The sequence below is a fragment of the Procambarus clarkii genome, chromosome 75 (genome assembly GCF_040958095.1).
Source record: "Procambarus clarkii isolate CNS0578487 chromosome 75, FALCON_Pclarkii_2.0, whole genome shotgun sequence".
Lineage (NCBI taxonomy): Eukaryota > Metazoa > Arthropoda > Malacostraca > Decapoda > Cambaridae > Procambarus > Procambarus clarkii.
This window is the reverse complement of record NC_091224.1, coordinates 13,372,007-13,380,242: the sequence shown is the minus strand read 5'-3', so window position 1 is coordinate 13,380,242 and position 8,236 is coordinate 13,372,007.

Genomic DNA, 8,236 nt, shown 5'->3' with positions numbered 1-8,236 from the left:
GAAAATTTCAAAGCAATCGGTGAAGAACTTTCGGAGATTAGCGATTTTGAACAAACGAACATTTACATATTTATTTATATACTAGCTGTACCCGGCCACGCGTTGCTGTGGCACAGCAACCTTCCCCTGTCTCCCAGTCCTCCCCACCATTCCCCATGCTCCATCTCCTCTCCTCCCAACCCTTCCTCACTCACCTGTCCCCTCTTCCTTGCAAGCATTCCTCACTCACCCATCCCCTCCCCTCTTCCTCCCAACAATTCCCCACTCCCCCGTCCCCTTGTCCTCCCTACTATTCCTCCTCTCCCCCATCCCTTTGTCCTCCCCAACATTCCCCACTCCATCGTCCCCTCCTTCTCTCCATCATCTCCCACTCCCCCATCCCCCTCACCCTCCCTACTATTCCTCCCTCCCCCGTCCCCTCGTCCTCCCCACTAGTGCCCCCTCTCCTGTCCCCTTGTCCTCCCCAAAATCCCCTACTCCAGTCCCCTTGCCTCCCATTCATTTCACACTCTCTCGTTCGATGCATTCCCAAACGATCTGATGATCCGATCAGAAAATTAAGAACATGAAATGATCTGATGATCCCAGTACTGAAATATAAAAAAACTGATAGAAAACGAAATGAAAATAATGAAAAAATGAAAAAATAAAATATACTCAGGAAATCAACGGTAAGGTAAATAATACAGCTCAATTTCAATGCAATTTCACACAAAATAAATTAAATCTAAATGAAAATAAATAGAAATTTATGAAAATTGAATTTATCAGTGCAATTGGAAATATTGAAATGGAATCGTAACATATTTAGAATAGCGTGACTTGCTATTACGTGCAACAGATGGCGCTGTTTTTCAAAAAAGCATAGTTTTACATGTCACAGGAGTGTCATCTATGTAGTCGGTAAATGAAAACACGCGTGTATTCGAATGGAACGTTGTATCAAAATTTCAAAGCAATTGATGACAAACTTTCGGAGATTTCAGTATATGTTGCTCTTACGTCTAACAGATAGCGCTGTTTAAAAAAAAAAAAAAGATTTTTCCTGTCACAGGTGTGGCATGCATATAGGAGGTACATAAAAACACGTGCCTATTCGAATGCAACATTGTGTCAAAATATCAAAGTAATCGGTAAAGAGGTTTCGAAGATTTCCTTCCCATGAAAAAGTACAGTTTAAAAAAAAAAAAACATGTTTTTTTCCCGTCACAGACGTGGCATCCATATAATATATAAATATAAACCCGCTCAGATGCGAATGGAACGTTGTGTGAAAATTTAAAAGCAATCGTTGAAGAACTTTCTGAGATTAACGATTTTGTACAAACGAGCATTTACATTTACATTATATATATATATATATATATATATATATATATATATATATATATATATATATATATATATATATATATATATATATATATATATATATTTATATATATATATATATATATATATATATATTTATATATATATATATATATATATATATATATATTTATATATATATATATATATATATATATATATATATATATATATATATATATATTTATATATATATATATATATATATATATATATATTTATATATATATATATATATTTATATTTATATATATATATATATATATATAAATATATATATAAATATATATATATAAATGTATATAAATATATATATATAAATATATATAAATATATATAAATATATATATATATATATATATATATATATATATATATATATATATATATATATATATATATATATATATATATATATATATATATATATAGCTAACAGTACCCGGCCATGCATTGGCCGGGTACAGCTAGTATATATTCCTGTCCTCTGGAACCTTCCCTGTCCTCCAGACCTCGATCCTTACCATTCCCCCCCCCCTCACCCATCTCTTCAGAGTCCAAACCATTCGCCACTCCACCATCCCCTCGTCCTCCCCACCATTCCCCACTCACCCATCCCCTCTTCCCTCCCACCATGCCCCACTCCCCTGTCACTCTGTCCTCCCCATCATTCTCCATTCTCCTATCCTCTCATCCCCACCATCCCAAACTCCCCTGTCCCCTTGTCCTTCCCCTCTATCCCAAACACCCCCGTCCCCGTGTCCATCCCCACCATTACCCCCTCCCTTGTCCCCTCGTCCTCCCTACCATCTCTCGTTTCCGTCCCCTTGTCATCCCCATCATTCCCCACTCCCTCGTTGCCTTCCTAGATCTGATGTTTCCATCACTGAAATATAAGAAAAACAATTAAAAAATGAAATGAAAATATGAAAAAGTAAAAAAATAAACTATACTCACGAAATGAACGCTATGGTAAACAACATAGCTATATTCCAATGCAATTCACACAAAATAATTAAATCAAAATGAACATAATTCAAAATCGATGAAAATTCAATTTATCAATGCAATCAGAAACATTAAAATGAAATTGTAACATATTTAGTATAGCATGTGTGTTCCTCTTACATGCACTGTTAGCTCTGTTTTTCAAGAAATGCATAGTCTTACCTATCACAGGTGTGGCATTAATACTTGTACATTCCGAAATGAACGGTATGGTAAACAACACAGCTCAATTCCAATACAGTGTCACACAAAATAATTCAATAAAAAATAAATTGATATCTATGAAAATTGATTTTATCAATGTAATCGGAAACATTCAAATGGAATTCGTGACGTATTTAGTATAGCGTGCATGTTGCTGTTATGTGCAATAAATGGCGCTGTTTTTCAAAAACGCATGTTTTTACCTGTCACAGAGGTATCATCTATATTGTAGGTATATGAAAAGACGCGCATATTCGAATGGAACGTTTTGTCAGAATTTCAAAGCAATCGGTGAAGAACTTTGGGAGATTACAGCATGTGTTGCTCTTGCATCCAACAGATGGCGATGTTTTTCAGAAAAGCATGTTTTCTCCAATCACAGGTAAGGCATGTATATAGTAGGTATATAGAAACATCCGCTTATTCCAATGGAACGTCGTATCAAAATTTCAAAGCAATCGGTAAAGAGGTTTCGAAGATTTATCTCACATGGAAAACACATGAAAAACATAGTTTTTCAAAACTAGCATGTTTTTTTCCGTCACAGACGTGACATCAATATCATATGTATATAAAAATTTGCTCGGATGGGAATGGAACATTGTGTGAAAATTTCAAAGCAATCGTTGAAGAACGTTCGGAGATTAGCGATTTTGAACAAACGAACATTTCCATATATATATATATTATATATATATATATATATATATATATATATATATATATATATATATATATATATATATATATATATATATACTCGGGGGAATAGGTATTCGCAAGGCGACACAGTTAGCATTGCCAGCATTTTTATCCTCGACCAGTGCAACAGGTGAATTAGTTAAGGAAATACTACCGGAACACCTAAGAGACTCCACTGGGATTCATGAACCCAAATTCGCGGAAGGAGCCGGTCAGTGGGACACTCTCTTCAACTCTCATCCTCGACCGACTTTTCCAAATGACTGCAAACAGTTCAAATGGGATAGCCCCATAGTGGAGAACATCGCCACATCATGGCTGGAGGCAACTTCCAGGAAGGACAAAGCGCGTCTTCTAGCTGTGCAAGCGCCCCATGCCGGGGACTTCCTGTTGGCAGTCCCTAATTCCGCCTTGGGCACCCGCCTGGACCATCGGACCCTAAGTATTGGTGTTGCTCTGCGCCTTGCCGCCCCTATCTCCACCGAGCACCGGTGTATTTGCGGCCATGCACGGGCAGACCAATACGGCATCCATGGTCTCATCTGTCGTAAGACACAGGGAAAGATTGCCAGACATGAAGCAGTCAATGACATCATCAAGAGAAGTTTGGCTTCAGCTGGGTGCCCAGCACAAAGGAAACCTCAGTTGTGCAGACCTGACAACAGCCAAAAACGCCCAGATGGAGTCACCCTGCAGCCGTGGAGGGAAGGTAAACAGGTCGTGTGGGACTACACGTGTGCATCCACATTGGCTGATACCTATCTACCTTACAGCGCAGCTGAGGGAGGCGGGGCGGCCACCTTCAGGGAGACCCAGAAAACTAACAAGTACAGGGACCTAGAACGTTGTTACAGGTTCGTGCCAATAGGCTCTGAGACTCTGGGCGCCTGGGGTAAATGTGCACTTAAGTTCCTGAAGGAGCTGGGCGAGGAACTCATTGGGAAGACTAGAGACCCAAGAGCGGCCAGTTCTATGTTCCAGCGCCTCAGTGTCGCTGTTCAGAGGGGAAATGCGTGCTGTATCTTGGGTACGCACCCGACCCCCGAAGAGCTGGACGAGGTCTTCGAACACTGATTGGTATATTGTTATATAAGTGTGTGTTTTCTGTAAACTGTAGCATTGCAATAAAATCAAATAAAAAAAAATAATAGGGGTGGTAGGAGAGGAAAAGATTAAAGTATTCAGTGAGAATCCACAAGGTCTTCTCTGAACACTATTTATTTTCTTCATCGAGGATGTGGGTCCCTTTAATTAAACCAGTGGTGGTACCCCTAAAAATATATATATATATATATATATATATATATATATATATATATATATATATATATATATATATATATATATATATATATATATATATATATATATGTCGTACCTAGTAGCCAGAACGCACTTTTTGGCCTACTATGCAAGGCTCGATTTGCCTAATAAGCCAAGTTTTCCTGAATTAATGTTTTTTCGTCTACCTAACCTACCTAACCTAACCTAACCTAGCTTTTTTTGGCTACCTAACCTAACCTTACCTATAAATATAGGTTAGGTTAGGTTAGGTAGGGTTGGTTAGGTTCGGTCATATATCTACGTTAATTTTAACTCCAATAAAAAAAAATTGACCTCATACATAGAGAAAAGGGTTGCTTTATCATTTCATAAGAAAAAAATTATAGTAAATATATTAATTCAGGAAAACTTGGCTTATTAGGCAAATCGGGCCTTGAATAGTAGGCTGAGAAGTGAGTTCTGGCTACTAGGTACGACATATATATATATATATATATATATATATATATATATATATATATATATATATATATATGTTTCACCTCACATTTATCCCTTATGTATCCCCCCATGTTTTCACCTTTATTGTATTATCACCTGACCCAGTGCGGGTATAAAATCAACTAGTATTGCAAGATCTGTTCACTTGAGAATGAACCATGGAGGTTCGAAACGTTGTGCAAATTATATAAATAAGTGTAATACACTCTGTAGTAAATCACTTCTTTTCTTCACCTCAAAAGTACGAAAATGAGTTTTGGAGAACTCCTATTTCAATTAAGCCCTGATGCTAAGAAAATAGTTAGAGGGATAGAAGCCCTAAACCAGAAAATAATAAACACAGAATATGCGGTCATATTCAATGAAACATGTTTGAAAGAAAACCTGCTGCCAGTATACACCAATATAAACCCACATGACCCAGCAGTCCGCAATATATAATATATATAATATATATATATATATAATATATATATATATATTATATATATTATATAATATATATATATATATATAATATATATATATTACTTTATTTGAACTTTGTTACAAAAAAGGAGTTACATATGGGTTACAAAGATGGTTATCATAGGTTGTCGAGTTCCTCCAGCTCCTCAGATGGCGGGCAGGAACCCTGGATGCAGTGCGCATTTCCCCTCTGTAACGCCACACTGAGGCGCTGGAAAAGAAAGCTTGCAGCTCTTGGGTCCCTTGTTGTTTCAATGAGCCTAGAACCCAGTTCCTTCAAAAAACTGGTAGCACTTTTACCCCAGGCGCCGAGTGTCTCAGAAGCAATGGGGACAAAATTGTAGTGGTGATCCAGTTCTCTATACTTGCGGGATTTGGCTGCTTCCCTGTGGGTGGCAGCGCCACCTGGTTGTGCAACACTGAGGTTAATGTAGGTGTTAGCCAGGGTTGATACGCACGTGTAGTCCCATACCAACTGCTTGCCATTCTTCCAGGGGTTCACTGTGATACCATCCGGGCGACCAATAAGAGAATCAGAGTTACGGGGCGTTAGGTAACGGGGCTCTCTTTCAGCTGGGCATCCAGCTGTGGTGAGGCTCCTCTTGATGATGTCGTTAACTTCACTGTGCCTCGAGTGCCATCCCCCTGTGCTTTGGCAGAGTAGGCCATGGTGGCCGTACCTGTCAGCCACCACCTCGCCGCAAATACACCTATATCTGGTGTGGATTGGGGCAGCAAGGCGGAGGGCCACAGCAATTCGGAGGGCGTGTGGTGTGAGACGCGTGCCAGTTGCCGACATTGGGGTTGCTAACAGGAAATCCCCTGCATGTGGTGCTGCTACTGCTGTGAGGCGAGCAATGTCGTGTTGTGTTGTTGCAGCACCCAGGCACTCTGCAGCAACTTGGTCTACAATGGGGCCATCCCAGCTGGATTGCTTGTGGGCTTTTGGGGATGGTGGTTGAGGTGATTGGCCTGCATGAGAGGCCCACTCTGTGGCACAGAGTGTAAAATTGGATCATGTACACCTGCCAGCTGATGTAAGTGGGCAGGTAGAATTTCCTTCACAAGGTCGTCGGATGCTGATAAGGAGGACAGGAAGGCTGGAACAGCGATTTGCGTTGCTGTTCGAACTCCGAGGCCCCCAAGTCTTACGGGAAGAGAGGCTTGTTTCCACTGTAGGTCATCGAGAGAGAGGTTAAGGGCTTTTTCTAGCATTGATTTCAGTAACCGGTCATACTCACTTAGTTTTTGGCTACTGTACGATGGTGAACACCTCAGAAAGTAGGTTAACCTGGGAGGGACAGACATCTGGTGACGAGGTAGAGTGCATCATGAGCATCAATATCCTCAATCCTCCCATCCATCCTCTTAAGGTCGGCGATTTTCTTATCAAGGACCTAATCGATAGCTTTCAACCCCAAGGGAGCTCCTAGGAGTGTGCTGTCTTCAGGTTTAGTTTATATATTATATATAATATATATTATATATTATAATATAATATATATTATATTATATATATATTATATATAATATATATATATAATATATATAATATATATAATATATATATAATATATATATAATATATATATAATATATATAATATATATATATATATATAAATATAATATATATATATATATATATATATATATATATATATATATATAAAATATATATATATATATAAATATATATATATATATATAAATTATATATATATATATATAATATATATATATATATATATATATAATATATATATATATATATATATATATTGGTAGCAGTCTTTCCTGTAGACATATATTAAATATGACCGAAAAAGTTAGATTAATAATTCTAACACGAAATTTCTCAATCTTTCGTACATTTCTTTTCACTGTTGGAGGTAATTCAAAAATCAATTCTCCAAAATTAATTTTCATTTCTAGTCTGACGCGACACTTGAGCGCGTTTCGTAAAACTTATTACATTTTCAAAGACTTTACACATACACAACTGAATAGAACTTACATATCTCCGATTTGTTTATATCTACATTTGAGTGAGGTGGATGGGGTGAGGTGGTATTTAATAGGGTATTAATTTCATCAACACAAGACAGAACACGAAACAATGGGTATTGAAATGGAAGTGATTGTAGAAAGCCTATTGGTCCATATTTCTTGATGCTTCTATATTGGAGCGGAGTCTTGAGGTGGGTAGAATATAGTTGTGCATTAATTGGCTGTTGATTGCTGGTGTTGACTTCTTAATGTGCAGTGCCTCGCAAACGTCAAGCCGTCTGCTATCTCTGTATCTATCGATGATTTCTGTGTTGTTTACTAGGATTTCTCTGGCGATGGTTTGGTTGTGGGAAGATATTATAAGTTCCTTAATGGACCCCTGTTGCTTATGCATCGTTAAACGCCTAGAAAGAGACGTTGTTGTCTTGCCTATATACTGGGTTTTTTGGAGCTTACTGTCCCAAGTGGGCATTTGAAGGCATAGACGACGTTAGTCTCTTTCAAAGCGTTCTGCTTTGTGTCTGGAGAGTTTCTCATGAGTAGGTTTCTCATGAGTTTCTCATGAGTAGTTTCTCATGAGCCTAAGAATGAGGTGATTGGTAAATGCTATGCCCAAGATTACTATCCGAGTGCCGGCGGTGGGGTGGTTCAAATAGCCTCGGCTATCACCTCATTATGTCCGGTCGTGA